Source organism: Orcinus orca, chromosome 13 (genome assembly GCF_937001465.1).
Source record: "Orcinus orca chromosome 13, mOrcOrc1.1, whole genome shotgun sequence".
Lineage (NCBI taxonomy): Eukaryota > Metazoa > Chordata > Mammalia > Artiodactyla > Delphinidae > Orcinus > Orcinus orca.
In genome coordinates this window covers 83,044,623-83,062,108 of record NC_064571.1, presented here as the reverse complement: position 1 = coordinate 83,062,108, position 17,486 = coordinate 83,044,623, and the positions used below count along the sequence as shown (strand labels likewise).

The 17,486-nt window shown below is 42.0% G+C and overlaps 1 long non-coding RNA gene across 2 annotated transcripts in view; it reads left to right on the top strand.

Annotated features, from left to right (window-relative positions):
- Nucleotides 1-17,486, top strand: part of LOC125960761 (uncharacterized) — a 49,676-nt gene that overhangs the window by 9,074 nt on the left and 23,116 nt on the right. The window contains exon 3 of one of the 2 annotated variants that reach the window (XR_007470763.1): nt 922-1,027. The exons of the other annotated variant lie outside the window; for it this stretch is intronic. This is a non-coding gene — a long non-coding RNA (uncharacterized LOC125960761). Of the gene's footprint in view, nt 1-921; nt 1,028-17,486 lie in introns of those variants that run through there. 2 annotated transcript variants of the gene reach the window in all.

The following is a 17,486-nucleotide window of genomic DNA, read 5'->3' as shown; positions in this document are numbered from 1 at the left end:
CTGCTTTACGGGCCTTGAAGAGACCAATGTGGGTCTCCATCGCAATTCTTCCCAGGAGGAACGGAGTGTTGAAAATCATATTCAGCTGCAAGAGTTTTCAGCATCGCATTCAGAAAGACAGAGCAGAAGTTGCTAGGGGCTATTTTCAGAGAACTCCTAATAAGTACAGAACCAAAATACAGACACGGTTGTTAACACCCTGGGAAATGCCAAATCCAAGTTGGATCTTAGCCAGCAGAGAAATGGAAAGTCCTAGATAGCTTATCTCAGAGCAAATCTGTATTATGCAGAAGGTGTGAGATGCAATTATACAGGAGAATAAGAGCGCTGCTTCTCCGCTCTGTATCCACAACTTGGAACCGCCAATATCGAAGTGCATTTGGCATTTTCTAAACCTGTTTTCCATGAGCAGCTCAGTTGTCCTGGCCTGTGTTCTTTCCTAAGCCTCGGGTTTTCCTCTTTTAAACTCTACCCATTCTTCCTCTTCCAGCTCGTTCGTGCCTGGGCTTCAGTAACCATCTATCCCTAAACTTAATAACTCCTCAGTATGTATTTCTAGCCTTGAATTTTTTTCTGAACTTTGGACCCCTCCTTTAAGTTCTCCACAGACACCGAAACTTACCATATCTTTCTTCACCTCTGTCCGTCAGCATTTGAGATCAAGTTCTCTGACTGCAAGCTCAGAGCTTTTCCTCTTTAAAACAATGTCTAAAAAGTATGATGTTGTTGAGTTGAGATTAAATCACCCATTTAGAATGTGTATTTTTGGAAGGGTAACAGAAAGGCTGTCTGTGGCATTGATTAGAATTTGAATTCAGAAAACTTGGGTTCAAACCTCAGCTCTGCTGCTCTGAGGCAGCATCGTGTGGACTGAAAAAGAAATCCACAACTTAAAGTTGAGAATTACTTTTTATTGGGCAGATTTTCCGAGGACTTAAGCCCTCAAGGCAGCCTCTCAGATGGCTCTGAGGGAGGGCTCCGAAGAGGTCAGGGGGGAGCCAGGATATAAAGGAGTTTTTGCAACAAAAACCAGGTAGGCGGAACATCAAAAGGTTACTATTAATTAACGAAGTGCCTTCAATCTATGAACTCATTTAATTCCACAACCACTCTGGGAGGATGGTGCCATTATTATTCACATTTGTTCAGAGTAGGGAACAAAGTCACTGAGTCAAGAAAGTAGCCATGTCCCTTATGGAGTGGGGAATACATGGGATTCCACGTAGGGCGCTCCCAGCCCAGGGCCTGCCAAAGCAGATGAGTATTTCTCATCCTTTTAATTTCACCTTCCTCTTCCCAACCAGATTTTCTTCGCTCTACTTGATGTCTTTTGTAGCTTAAATACATGCATTTTTAGTCTTGTGACTTACACATTTATTTTAAATATTGAAACAGTTCTTCTAATGCTGTGGGTCTCTCTGCAGGTTCTTACTCATCCTCCCAGGGGAAATGTGCACCTCCTTAGGTGAAGATTCATCTGCTAAGAAGGTGATACATCACAAGAATGATTGTTTTTTAGTTTGCTGTCACTCTCTTTCTTCTCAACGCCCTTTTCGGTGGTTGTGACCGCACAGGGGAAGAACTTCAATGTCTGCACTTCTAGAACGTGTTCTGATGCTGAGACCCATGTCTCTCCTTTGGGGTGGAATGGTGTCCCCACTGGTTTAAGGGCACCCCCCAGCCCAGCTGTAGCATTCCATGGCCCATATTTGAGAAGGGCCTGACTGGGGTCAGGGTGTGGCAGTGATTAGGTAATTAACAGATCCACCCAGGGCCAGTGCCATCAGAAGGGGTTACCCAGCAAATCTATGTCAATGGCTCTATTGATTCTGTCAGTTCTATAGATACTCTAGGTGTGACTTACTAGTAATGACTTAAAAATGAAGAAGAATAGTAGACAAAGGAGTAGATTGATTGACTGTAGAACTTAATAAGATATTCTATGTCACATAGCCAAGGGATGGACAAAGGAGCAGCCTTGCCTTAGGCTACGGATGAGGGGATTGCGATGCAGGGGAGGAGTGCCAAGGAAGCTGAGGAAGAGTGACCCACAGGCACCATCACCTTCTAACCTGCAGGTGTGATAGGCAAGATAAAGGGGATACCTTTTGATTTGGAAAGAAGAGTTAAGAACATTCAGATGCGTTGTGTTTAAAGTTCAGACTTAACAAAGGACACAATTAACATAAATGTGGCCAAGATGTAAAGGTATAAAAAGGCATTCATATCCTTTCCCTGCTAAACCTGATCTACCTTTGGTGATTTTGTTTGGCTGACCAGGATAATTAGTAAAAAAGGAGAATTGAAAGAGACCCAACCATCTAAGTCTTTCCACGAATGGAAAGGGATTGGAGATCCAGGTGGTCTAGAGATTTTGGAGAAAATTCAGAAATGAATCAGAGAAGGGAGATTTTAGGGGGACAGCTGCCAGGGTAGTGAGATTTGGGGATAACAAAGTCTTTAAGACTCTTTTCCGCGTGTCTCATAATGTAATTTCCCCACTGGCACCTCTGGGAAAAATCCATTCAACATTGAAAGTGCTTTTCAAAGCTTCCTCTCTTCCCCTTTGGGATGAGGTACAGTATGCCTTTTGTTGAATTCAAGGCAGTATAGTAGAGTGGTTTAGAGCACAGGTTTTGTAGTCAGATTGCCCAAGTTCAAGCGCTAGCTCCATTGTTTCATAGCTGTGTGACCTTGGGCAAGGACGTAACCTCTGTGCCCCAGTTTTGCCATCTGTGAAATAGAAATAGTCATAGTATCCACCTAATAGGGGCGCTGTGAGGTGTGAATGTGGCTGTACCTTAAAGCCTGGAGGGCAGTGCTGGGACACAGCACAAAGGTGCTATTAAGAAGGGTCTGTTGACTTACCATGTGGTGTTTTGTTGGTACCAGTTGCAATATGGATTCCAGTTCTGTTTAGGGAGTGATTATTTTGGATTTTCAACTCATATTGAGTAATACTGCTTATTAAATTATTGCCATAGTACTAAGTCAGGAATGTACCTTCAACATTTCTGTTGGCCCTAGAGTGCAAGTGGGTGGGAACTCATCCAATAGCGAGTCGTGATGGCCTTTGAAATACCACCCCAAAGACAAAGGGAAACTGGAAAGGATGCTGAGATGAAGAAACAATTTTTTAATTTTTATTTTCTCTTACTAATATTACAATGAAATGAGATGATAATCTGTTTAGGACTGGATATTTCAGATCAGGAACAAGGTTTACACAACATTCTACTCATTCACTAGCGAGAGAAAATTTAAGAAATCTCCTGGAAAAGCTACAACCCTGATGGATTTCTTAATAAAGCTGGATGCACTCTGGAAGAAAGGAGATCGGTGGCCAGTGAACTTGGACTAGGTCAAGGCTTGGTCCTACTTTGGCAGCTGAGGAGGGGGCTATTGGAGCTTCGAGCTCACTGCTGCTGTGGAAATGGGGGAGGGATACTGTCAGGAATGGGTGAAAAAGACTCAAGGCACTGTTAGATATGCCATGAAGGGCCACTGGGATGATGGATGAGAAGGAGCAGAGGTTCCAGAAGTGTCTGGAGGATCCGGCATCAGTAATGTTCTACGTAGCAAGGCCACCAGGACCCCTGAGTCTGTGATACACTCTCTGGACACTCTAGGGAGAGTGGACAACCATGGTGATTGCTACTGGGATTCCTGGGCACTTCATAGCTACATGCTGGCAGGAAGGGGAGCAGATCATTCTTTCTCTCTCTTCTAGGAAAAGCTTTCATGGTAGGTCATTCACCAGGTCCCTGGAAAGAGGGTTGGAGAATCTGAAAAGCCTGGATCAAGTAAGTGCAGGACTTGCTGAGAGCTAAGAATTCCTGAAGAAACACATCTCCCCAGAGACCCAAGAGGCACTGGATTTTCACAGAGAATGGAACAAATTAGAGGAAGGGAAGAGAAAGAAGTGGTGATATGCCATTTGCAGCAACATGGATGGACCTAGAGATTATCATACTAAGTGAACTAAGTCAGAAAGAGAAAGACAAATACCATATGATATCACATATGTGGAATCTAAAATATGACACAAATGAATTTATCCACAAAACAGACTCACAGACATAGAGAACAGACTTGTGGCTGCCAAGGGGGCAGGGGTTGGGGGAGGGATGGATTGGGAGTTTGGGATTAATAGATGCAAACTATTATATATACAATGGATAAACAACAAGGTCCTACTATATAGCACAGGGAACTGTATTCAATATCCTGTGATAAACCATAATGGAAAAGAATATGAAAAAGAATGTATATATATGTATAACTGAATCACTTTGCTGTACATTAGAAATTAACACAACGTTGTAAATCAGCTATACTTCAGTGCAATAAATTTAAAAAAAGGAAGAAGTGGTGATGGCCGCTCTTGGAGAACAAGCCACAATACAGAGCTTGCACCTGAGGTGTTGGAGTGGACCTGGGTAGCCAGAAGGAACGTAGGTACAGTGTGGCTTCCCAGAAGGCCTGGTGCCAAGTTTAACTAAGTTACTGATCCCTGGCTGGAGGATCCCAGGGAATCAGAGAGCCTGCCCCCTCACTAGTTTCCAGTCAGTTAGGGTTAGGGCTCTTACACACGGAGTTGCCACGGCAGCCCAATCCCCGGTGCCCAGGGCACCAGAGTGGGGGGGTCCACAGCGGCAAACCCTGCCCTGCCCAGCCCAGGTCTCTGGTGTGTGGAGAAGGCCTTGCATTAGCTCTGCTTGTGGCCAAAAAGGAGAAACAGGACATCTAGTGGCTGACAGCACCCAGAAGGGGAAGGGCTTGGAGAAACCCCATCATTCTTTCCTTTTTATGGAAAAATTCCATCTTTTCTGTGCAAAGGTCCACAAAGGGTTTACTAGCGGGCAAGACTGAAAGGGAGAAAAACAGTCACATGTTTGCATTCCCAGTCTTCCCCCAGCTCCAGCCCCCGTTCCCTCAGAGAAGACTTCGGGAAGATTAAAAGTCCAGAGTACCTTTGATGCATTCTGTATGCTCCACCATGTGAATCTTTCTCCTGGAGATTTTAGTCAGGGTTTGTTTCGTTGTCTGTGTTTTCTTGGACAGGTACATCTTTTGCCACTGTGTTCACAGAGACAGGTATGGTAGAGCTTAGATTTATGCAGCTGATGTCCCAGCTTATGTGACCCTGAAACTTTTAGCTTTTTAAAATTGAATTAGTTAATTTACAATGTTGTGTTAGTTTCGAGTATACAGTACAGTGACTCAGATATATATATATATATATTTTTTTTCAAATTCTTTTTCATTATAGTTATTAGAACGCTGAAATTTTTGTTTTGTTTTTTGATTGATTAAGACATTATTCTTCAACTACACAGGGTCAATGGTAAGGAAAATTTGGAACTGAATTTTTTTTTACAGTTCTCTCTTTTATTTTTTAATTTAATTTTAATTTTATATCAGGGTATCGTTGCTTTACAATGTTGTGTTAGTTTCAGGTGTACAGCAAAGTGATTCAGTTATACGTATACATTTTATCCATTCCTCCGTCAGTGGACACTTAGGTGGCTTCCATGTCCTGGCTATTGTAAATAGTGCTGCAATGAACATTGGGGTGTGTGTATCTGTTTGAATTAGGGTTTTCTTCAGATACATGCCGAGGAGTGGGATTACTGGGTCATATGGTAGCTCTATTTTTAGTTTTTTAAGGAACATCCATACTGTTCTCCACAGTGGCTGCACCAATTTACATTCCCACCAACAGTGCAAGAGGCGACATTTTCCTTATCTAATGGTTTCACACACTTAAGTTACCCTGTGCCCAGAGAGAAGGGGGTGTAGAGGTAATACGAGTGAGCATCGGAGCAGGGTAAGTGGTGTCTGTGTTTCTGGTGCCAGTTGAGAACTCTGGATCTGAAGGGGTGGCCCTAGCTGAGGACAGATAAGATGAAGGACCCCAAGAGAAGCAGGGACAAGCCAATGTCAGGAGCTGAGTATTGGCCACCAAGCTGACAGGTCTGACGAGAAGTGGCATTTAGGGGACAATCTGAGATCAGAGGCTGGTAAAAGGGCCAAAAGAAGGAAAGTTTGAGAAAAGTGACAGGGAGGGGTGAGGGACACACGTGAAGTCTTCCAGCCTCAGAAGTCAGTTCAGTCTGGAAGTACGTCTTCTTATTTATTTGCTCTCCTGTTCACTTTTCCGGCATAGATTCATGTTATTACCCAAAGTAGTGTTTAGTCATAAACATGATGAGCAAAGAGAAAAGAGTTAGTCACGTTATTCCAAGGATTACGGTTCAATGGGCACATTGAATTTCTGTAAAAGTTTACTTTTTTTCCTATTGGGAATTGGCTATTCAAGTTTTAGAAAAACTGGGGCCTTGTGTTTTTCTTTACTCCTCATGCCAGTAATTATGAGCCGGTCCTGGCTCTGACTTCTAAGTGGCATCTGACATCTTTGAACTGCAGACTTGGAAAGCACCAAAGGGCCTCCCCGATTCTACCACTACATTCTCCACAGGTTGGAGGGAAAGGTGGTCCAGATAATGTCTATCGTCGGTTGAGGATGACAAAAGTTGGACTGGAACTCTTGTCTGTGGGATTGAATTCTATCAAGTTTTATTTGGAAAATGGATATTAATTTCTTATTCTGCTCTGAGTATATTTATGTTTATCTGAAGAAGTAAAATTCTAATAAGAAACCATCATTCATGCCACATTAACAGAGAAACATCAGTTTTATAGTAACAATACTCACATTTTATAATGTATTAAGATTTTTCAAGTGTTTGAGGTTTATATTTGTGAGGAGAGATATTATTACCCTTTTAGAGAGAAGGAAAGAGATGCTCAGTATGTCTGAGTGACCTGGCTGTGAACTCACTGTTAGGAAACAGTAGCGGACAAGGTTACACACATGCAAGGTGCTTTATTCACTGGCCCCTTCCTCATCTCTCCGTGACAAACTTCACTGGATTCCTGCTTCCAAACTGGGTATTTCTCCAGGATGAGGGAGCATTTTATCTATAGATCTATATATACAGAGGGAAGAAAAGATGTTTTTTTTCTTTAAGTCATTCTTTGAGTTTTCACTCTGTAGCAGTTTTAAATTTTCTCCTCCCATCCCTTTCTCACTCACTTTCCTTTCTTATCACTTACTCCTCTTTCTTCCATTTTTATTACCAAATACTTCAAAAGCACAAAATGTTAAAATCGAGCACAGAAGTTGGAAGACTATGGCTTACTGCCTGATTTTTAAAATAAAGTTAAAGAATAACTTTCATGAGATATAACTTAAATGTTTGATACTATAAAATTCACCCATGTAAAATATAAAATTCAGTGGGTTTTTCAGTATATTTATAGAGTTTTGCAACCATGACCATTATCTAATTTTAGAATAATCTTATCACCCCTAAAGTAACCCCATACTGATTAGCAGTCATTCCGTGTTACCCCTTGTCCATTCCTCCACCCACCTGACCGCAGCCCTAAGCAACCGCTAACTTACTTTCTGTCTCCATGGATTTGCGTATTCTGGATTTTTCAAATAAATGGAATCGTACAATATGTAGTCTTTTGTGACTGGCTTCTTTTGTGAAGCGTGATGTTTTCAAGGTTCATTCATGTTGTAACATGAATTAGTATTTCATTCTTTTTTACTGCTGAGTAATATTCCATCGTATGAATATACCATATTTTGTTTATATGTTCATCAGTTGATGGACATTTGGGTTGTTTTCATCTTTTGGCTGTTACGAATAATGCTGCTGTGAACACGTATGCACAATTTTCTGCATGGACATGGTTTTCATTTGTCTTGGGTGTATACCTAGGAATGGAATTGCTGGGTCCTATGGTAACTCTATGTCTAATATTTTGGGGACCTGCCAAACTATTTTTCAAAGTGGTTGTACCATTTAACAACCTCATCAACGATGAATGAAAGTTCAATTTCTCCACATCCTTGCCTAAACATGTTATTTTTCATTTTGCTTTCCAATGCTTTTGAGGACAGGTATTTTGTCTATTTTATTTTAGCCATCCTAGTGGGTATGAAGTAGTATCTTCTGGGTACAAGTTTCTTATCACTATGTGATTTGCAAATAATTTCTCCCATTCTGTGGGTTGTATGTTCACTTTTATGATAGTGGTCTTTGAAACAAGATTTAAAAATTTTTAGAAATTCCAATGTATCTACTTTTCTCATTTGTCAATTGTGTTTTTGGTGTCACATCTAAAAAAAATCATTGTTTAACCCAAAGCCACAAAGATTTACTCTCATGTTTTCTTCTAGGAGTTTGGTATTTTAGCTATAATATTTAGGTCTGTGATCCATTTTGAGTTGATGTTTTCTATGGTGTAAGTTAGGGGTCCAACATCACTTTTTACGTGTGGGTATCCAGTTGTCCCAATACCATTTGTTGAAAATAGTGTTCTTTTCCCATTGAGTTGTTTTGGCATACTTGTTGAAAATCACTTGATATTGTCATTCACCTCCATTTTAATAGCTGGTCTTAATGTTCCCACTCACTGTTCTTATATTTTATTCCATTTAAGGCAACACCACTGGCACACTATTGCATACACAGAGCAAGGATAGTCTAAGAGTTGGAATGAGTTTATTTTTAAACTTGGATCAGGGAAAGCCTTTCTGAGTATGATCAAAAGTCTGGAAGCTGTAAAACAAAAGACAGATAAATACGACTAAAAGCAAATTTTGAATTTATGTCTGGCATGGAAGAGCTAAAACAAAGTAAAACAAACAAATCTGGGGAACCTATCTGCAACACGTATGACAAATGAAAGGCTAATTTCTAGAATCTTTAAAGAGCTCGTGTAAAATAATAAGACAAAGTGATAGGGAAGTCAGTAAAGAATATCAACAAATAATTTAAAGGAAAAGAAAAATGGACATGAAAAATGTTAAAGGATGCTCAACGTATCTTTTAGTTAAGGAAATTCAAATAAACATTATGAGATACTTCATTAGAAAAGCAAAGATACCATGTCACTTCATTAGAAAAGCAAACATTAAAACACTGATTCTTGCGAAGTGCTGGAATGACTGGGATGATGGGTGGGGAACTGGTTTTCTCACACATTGTGAGAGTTTAGGCTGTTACTACGTTACAGACTGTGATTTGCCAATATTCATGAAAATACAAATCGCTCATATTTTGATCTACCAATTCCATTGCAATGAATTTACTTGCTAGAGTCAGCAAAACAAAACACAAAAACAAGCTTGGAAACAGCCTAAAGGTTTCATCAGGAATATTAAACAGTCTATAAGTAGCTATAGTATAGTCTATACAAGTAGCTCTTTGTATCCTAATATGGAAAAATCCCTCAGAATATTTTCAATGGAAAAAAAGTTAAATCCTGAAAAGTGTACAGGGTATGAACCAAGTTGTATAAATGTTAAAACTGTGAATATAAAATAGAATGTAAATATGAACGTGCAAAGTGAAAATTTAAAAATACACGCTCATGCATATGTGCCATCGTTAGTCTAAGCGTAGCATTTGTTGTTGTTGTTTAAAGAATAATTTAAGACACTGTTAATAGTGATCACCTTTTGAGAGAGGGACTGGGAAGGGAAAAGATGCTTGTACTTCTCATGTTACAACGTTGTGCACTGCTAAATATTCTAAGTAAGTGCATGTTATCATTTTTACCTTGAAAAATATGGTCAATTGCGATTATTTGAATGCTGGAATTGAGTCAATATAACATGTCTCTGCATTAAAGAAAATTATAGTCTTTTCCTTTAATATTCTTTTTTTTTTTTTTTTTTTTTGCGGTACGCGGGTCTCTCACTGTTGTGGCCTCTCCCGTTGCGGAGCACAGGCTCCGGATGCACAGGCTCAGCGGCCATGGCTCACAGGCCCAGCCGCTCTGCGGCATGTGGGATCTTCCCGTACCGGGGCATGAACCCGTGTCCCCTGCATCGGCAGGTGGACTCTCAACCACTGCGCCACCAGGGAAGCCCTTAATATTCTTAAAATACCCACCAGTGGTACCCTAGCAACTCTGCTTTCAAGTTGCTAAGGCTTGTTAGGTGATGGGGCTCCTGGAAGCCACATGCTTACTAGAGAATGATGTTCATTGTTGACAGTCACCTGCTCATCTTCTTTTTCAACTGTGAAAATTTCATGTGCAATTTACCATTTAACTGTTTTTAAGTGTACAGTTCAGTGGCCTTCAGTACATTCACGTGACTGTGCAACTATTAACACCTCCATCTCTAGCACTTTTCATCTTCCTGAACTGAAACTTTGTACCCATTCAATAACTCCTGATTTCCCCCTTCCTCCAGCCTCTGGTAACCACTATTCTACTTTCTGAATCTATGAATTTGATTATTTTAGGTACCTCATATAACTGGAATCACAATATTTATCCTTTTGTGTCTGGTTTATTTCACTTAGCATAATGTCCTCAAGTTTCATCCATGTTGTGGTGTGTATCTGAATTTCCTTCCTTTTTAAGGCTGAATGATATTCCATTGTACGTCTAGACCACATTTTGTCTATTCATCCATCCATCGATGGACAGATATTTGGTTGTTTCCACTTTTTGTCTATTGTGAATAGTGCTGCTATGAACGTGGGCGTGAGTTTCTGTTTTCAGTTCTTCTGGGTATACACCCAGTAGTGGAACTCCTGGATCCACCTAGATTCTATATTTAATTCTATATTTAATATTTGAGGAACTGCCATATTGTTTTTCATAGTGGCTGCACCATTTTACATTCCCAACATTGGTGCGCAAGTGTTCTAATTTCTCTACATCCTCGCCAATATTTGTTATTTTTGTGTGTTTTGGATAACAGCCATCCTAGCGGGTATGAAGTTATATCTTATTGTGGTTTTGATTTGCATTTTCACCTGTTCATTCTTACAGCAAACATTTATTCAGAGCTCACAGGTGCCAAGTCCAGGGCTAAGCATGCCGAGCTCTAGAGCTGCACGGCCCCCACTGTCAGATCTATCAGAGTGGGGTGGGAGGAAAAGACTATGCAAATGCAAACAGGCATTACCCGCTACTGGCATTAGTGGGCTGGTGGCAGGTGCATGGAGCTATGGAAACAGTGGGGTGATAAGGCTTGCTGATTTTCTCTGTCATCTCTGGTACTTACTAGCGGTCCAAAGGTAGCGAGTTCCAAATACTTACAAGAAAAATTACAGAATAAAACTTCACATTGAGACATTTCTATTCATTTGCTTATTCTTCTCCCTGCAAATTGGGAAAAGACATGCATTCTTTGATTTTAGTGTTAGAATGCCATGGTTCTTTGGAGTACATTCTGAGCCCCACAGGCTTAAATGAACCATGTATTTCCAGGGAAAGAAAGTGGAGGGTAAAATATTTCCTGTGAAATTGCTGCATGTGCAGCCTTGGCTGTGCTGGATCACTCTGAAGGCAATAATAATCTCACCACCTGGCATTTGTAGAAGGCATTTAACTCTTCAAAGTGCTGCCGCGTAATCAGAGGAGGTGGTGTCCGTGCCGAAGAAAGGTTACCACTCAGTTCTTTCCCGTCTATAATCACTCATGTGCTTCACGCACCTGGTGGAAATTATATTTAACCGTGTATGCAAATGCTTGTTGCCAGAATGGGCTTACATTTTCCTAGTTATTTTCTATAGTTTTCTTAATTGGGGCTTTATTAGCTACTTTTTATTCATTTATTGGGTCCATATTACCTTCTTGGGTGGTAACATCCTTATTTATGGCTATCTTGAAGGTTGGACATATATTGTATATGTGTTTGTTAATATCAAATTTTTGAAAATTTATTTATTCATACAAAACCAACCAAACAAACAAGCAAAAAACCCAAAAGATTTTACAGCCAGAGCAGTCTAGAAGCCAACGTTGGTGTTTCTTTGAGATCTCATCAGTTGATAGTCATTATACACATAATGGGTGCATTTCAGAATTTGATGAGGTTTACTTTCGCTCCTGCTGGTTTTTTTGGTAACAAGCATTCCTCCCGGTGCTGTGACTCAGGCGTCAAAATGTGGCTCTTAGATTTGTGTTCTTCCTCCTTCTGCTTAAATGACATTCAGAGCTTCCCATCTTCCTTACACAGTTGTAAAACTGCCCAAGTTTTTAGAGGAAAAGGGAGTGGGATAGGATACCTAATGGGAAAAGAGTTTTTTCCTCACTCTCTCAGGACACAGAAGGTCTGTAACATGGTGGAAGCTTTGGCAAATCTGACTGGTTTCTTCAGGTTGTGGAAAGAAGGCAGAATGGCAGTACTTGGGGAACTAATGTGTCCAGAGAGGCACTAACAGGGGTTCCCAGACCATGGGTTATATCAGATGTTCCAGAAGGGTCCATTTGGCCTTTGGTTAATTCAAGAAATAAGAATTTATTGTCTCTCACAAAGGAATCTATCTATGAAACAGAAAGAGAATCACAGATGTAGAGAACGGACTGGTGGTTGCCGAGGGGTGAGGGGTTGGGGGAGGAATGGATTGTGAGTTTGGGGTTAGCAGATGTAAGCTTTTATATATAGAATGGATAAACAAGGTCCTACTATATAGTACAGAGATCTATATCCAATATCCCATGATAAACCATAATGGAAAAGAATATTTAAAAAATGTATATATGTATAACTTTGCTGTGCAGCGGTAATTAACACAACATTGTAAATCAACTATACTTCAATTCAAAAAAAAGAATTTATTGTCTCTGTTATGGGTTGAATTGTGTCCCTCTCAAGCATATATTGAAATCACAACCACCGGTGCCTGTGACTATGACCTTATCTGGAAACTTGTTCTTTACAGATGTGATTAGTTAAGAGGAGGTCATACTGGAGTAGGGGTGGCCCTAATCCAATAGGACTGCTTCCTTATAAGAAGAGGAGAGCAGACACGCACTCAGACACAGAGAGAATGCCATGCGAAGGTGGGGGCAGAGTTTACAGTGATGCATCTAAAACCAAGGACCACCAAGGATTTCTGGTTAATAATCAGACGCCAAGAGAGAGGCACGGAGCAGCTGCTCCTCCAGAGCCCTCAGCAGTAACCAACCCTGAAGACACCTGGGTTCTGGACTTTATCCAGAACTGCGAGAACATAAATGCCCATTGTTTTAATCCACCCAGGTTGTGGTAAACCACTTTGGTATGGCAGCCCTGAGAAACTTCATACAACTTCCAAGGGACCAGACACCTCCTGGTCCTACGAAGTCCTAGGCGAATGGGACAATGCCATTACCCTGGAAGAGGTCACACACTGATCTGGAAACACACACGTGTGGTGGGCACAGAGGCTCCTGTGGAAGACGGTGAACTTTGGGATCAGATGGATGTGACTTCCAATCCTGAGCTGGTTTCGTAACCTGTCTGGCATTTTTGGTTTCCTCATCTTCAGTGCAGGGCACTCATATCTTTCTCAAAGAATTTCTGGTGGAAGATTTACCATGCTGATGGATTTGAATGAGCTTGACCAGCGCACAGCCACCAAAGGTACTTAGCTAACACGTGTTCCTAAAGGCCTGGACGTGTTTTCGCTCCTTCCTCGGGTCATCCGTTTAGTCAGTCTCTGTTCTTTCAATTTCATCTTGGTAGTTTTTGTCCTTGCATTGTGTTTATTTAAGGAACCATTCAGTTGGGTGAAACCTCACGGCATTTAGGTTTTGGCTCAATGCATTGGAACGATCTAAAGGATATTTATAGTTAAAAACGTTTGTGCACCCAAACCACATTATTTTCATCTCCTGACACTTGAACGAGCTCTGGTTTGGGTTGGATCTTTAAGCCTTCCTGTGGTGTGGAGGAGAGCACATTTTCCAACACCCCTCATTCATCTCTGTAAATATCTTTGTCCCACCCCATCTAGTGAGTCCAAACTGCAGTTTTTATCAGGTGATGCAAATGGCGCCCCTGATTATAATAACGTGGGAAGACGCTGTGTGCGGATCCCTGCAGGCCATTCTCGGCAGATCTTCGGCACGATATTTTCATACCTCACTGCTTGCCTTTCACTGGACTCACTTCAAATGTCTTAACAGACACCTTCTGTGCAAAAAGAAGTTCATATTTGGGTCTCATATGTTTTTCATGTTTGGGTCTTGGCGAGACCCACACGCATAGAACAATTTCTTATGTTTCTTCTATACACCTGTGTAGGAATGAGCGAGGATTTATGAAGTTTGTTTTCTTGAAGAGAAAAGTCATTTAATTTCCAGCCAATACCATGACCTTCATGTGCATTCCAGCAAGATCTCCAAGGGCAGTTGGAAGAGTGGGCCACAAAAACATCAGGGCTTCCTAATGGAGAACTGAAGTCATACCTGAGTAGACGGTGGAGAAGGAAATCTTGGGAGAAATAAGAGTGGCATTTTTATTCTCTCGTTGCCAGAAAGCCAAAACCAAAGCTGGAATTTTGTGGTTCCGGCACTTTCTTGTGCCTCCCAGTCATTTTACACAGATGGTTCTGGTTTAAGGATAAGACACTTCATCCACCAGAGGGAACGAGGCCCAGTTCCTGTGCCTGCGCTGCCTGTTCTCGTGCCAAAGTATACTTTGCAGCCGGAGAAAATGAGAACGAACAGAAGATGATTCTAAAGCCATCCATTGGGAGGCAAAAAAGTGGAATGATAAAATGACGCTGCAACAGGGAAACTTGAACTTTCCTTCAGATTATATCACCTTGGGAATTCTAACGAGGGCTTCTCAACTGCGTAGTCAATCATGGGTCTGCTGGAGACATACCATCTATCATGGCAGTGGCCACATGTCAATTGTTCTTGTTCCTCCTTTGTCATTTGAGAAAACAGAGACTCTGCGAAGCTTAGTGACTTGCCATTTATCAAGGATTTAAGCTAAAGTGGGAAATATCTAAATGGAAGTTTGTATCATCTCTTTTCTTTATGACTGAGTGGGTGAAAACTGTTTCTGACCCAGTCTTTATCAACCCCGTTCACACTCAATCTTTCCCCCTTACCATCTCCTATCATGGCTCCTCGAAACCTCTCCATTCTTTTCTACCCACCCATGTGAGGTGGTTGGGATTGACAGGAGAGCTGGGTCACCCACTGTACCCACCTTCCCTTTTTCCACCAACCCAGCACTGGGCGAGAAAGTCCATAGCTTTACAGCACCCTCCTCTGAAAGGTCTTGACCAGTTTCTCTCTTTGTATTTGTCCTGTGACTTGCATGATTTATGAGCAAGTTTCTCATTACCTCTCAAAATCCAGCTCATGTAGCCTTTCCTTCGTGAAGCCTTTCCTGTTTCTCATGGCACACGAGCCATTTCTCTCCAATGCGTTTACACTATTACATTCCTGTTATTCACTTCCAGTTTGGACTGTGAGTTTCTCCAGAGAGTAGAACCACAGTACCTAGTAGTCTATTTTCAGTGCCTAGTAGTACCTGGTACGTAGAGGGGGGTCAATAATTTAGGTTCCTATAGCCTTGTAGGTTGGTCCACCGGTTAAAGACTTTCCTCTGACCAATCCAGTTTATCCACATGGCTATAACTTTCTTCCAGGCATGTGTCACCTGGCCTAGTACACACTCTTGTTGAATTGAAATTTGAGGAAAATGGTATATATTACATTTATGGAGTGATTTGCATTGTACTTTTATGAATTTTTTTTTTTTTTTTTTTTTGCGGTAGGCGGGCCTCTCACTGTTGTGGCCTCTCCCGTTGCGGACCACAGGCTCCGGATGCGCAGGCTCAGTGGCCATGGCTCAGGGGCCCAGCATGTGGGATATTTCCAGACCGGGGCACGAACCCGCGTTCCCTGCTTCGGCAGGCGGACTCTCAACCACTGCGCCACCAGGGAAACCCCTTTTATGAATGTTTTGATTCTTGGCTTTATACCACGCAAGAGAGACAGGTAGGGCATCCGTTCAACCCATGGTGATGAGGATTATCATCCCCATTTTACAGATGAGAATACCGAGGATCAGGTTTGTTGATATTTTTCGCCTCCTGGTTACAAAACTAGTAAATGGCAGGGCTGGGTCTTAAACCCAGGTCTTCTGAATCCCAGTTCAAAATTTTCTAACAACATGGTATTATTGTTAGAAAAGCATAACAATAATTTTGTGGGCTTTGTAAAACAAAAAAAAAACCCACAACCCACCATGATAACAACCATCACAAAGGTCTTGAACTCTTCAGGGCAGATGCTATCTATGTTTATTGGTGTGTCACGTGCTGAAATGCCACTGGTGTGAGCAGTGCCCAAACCCCAAGCACACAGGCCAGCCTGCGATGGGCAAACATTGTCATAGCTCATCAAGCTCACAGATCTGCAAACATAAAACATTTACCAGGACTTGGCTCCGTGAAGGAGTGAGCCAAGCCCCTGGGATGCAGCCATGTGACTCCATCAGAAAACACTCAAACAGACCTTGGCAGGGTTTCAGGGTTCACATCTGGGAAGAAAGGTATGATTCATCATTATTTTGTCCATGTTTGCCTGTGTGGGTCAGGCCTTCCTTCAGAGCCAGTCTGGACTGATTTACTGTGGCATTTATTCTTCTATGGGCCCTTCTAATGGCATTTCCAGGCTCCTCTTGGGCAAAGATGGAGGGGAGGCGATAGATTGATTGACTGACTGATGGATTCTTAAGCCACATTTCTTATTCTGGACCATGGCCACTTAAATGGGTTTAGATGACGTCTCTGAGTGAAGTCTTCTGGGTCCCTAGGCTACCCCAGGTCTTTGGGGCAAAGGAGCTCTTGGAATTTCTGTGGGTCCTTTAGGATTAAGCACAGGTAAAGTCACTGTATGTTGAATTAAGCTAGGTTTCTCCATGTCTGCCCTGGAGGAGCTCATCAGAGGCTCACCGTGCCCGGTCTGTGCTCACGTCTGGTGTGCCCGGCCCTCTTCGCTCTCTCTCCTTGCTCTCTGAGCCCCTGTAGCTGAGTGGTCTGAGCAGAGTCCCAGACTCTGTTTATCCTTGTCACACTCTGGGAGCCATAACCTTCACAGAGACCCTCTTCGTGTGGGGAGACAGTAAGGCGTGCGGTGTAACGCATCAGACAGCCTCAGACCTGAGCCTGTGTCAGCTCAGGACAAAGTGTGAGACTGGATGAAACCATTGCAAGACTTCGTCTCAGTGTCTGTAAAGGGGGCATGTGCAAACAGCAGGGCACATGTGGGATTAGTTTCTGCTCCTGACTGCCTGTCACTAAAGCCACATTCCTTAACTTCCCTGGACCTCAGTTTCTTTACTAATGAAATAAGGATTATAGTACCTTACCCAGGGCCAGAATACATGCCATTTACAATACCAGGGCTATAGTGGGAGTTCACTGTGATTACAGATATGAAGCACCCTGTATACTACTTGTCTCATAGTAAGTGTGCAATAAATGTCAGTAACGTTTACTCTCATTATTAGGGAGCTGCAGGGCCTCTTCTGGAGTATGAAAGGGGCGGTTGGCTTGTTTGTTACGGAGGTACCAGAGTCAACACAAGTTGCCAGAGAGATGGAGGGTCCAATTCAGGTGGGTCAGCTGTTGCCGGAATGAGGCTGGGAGAGG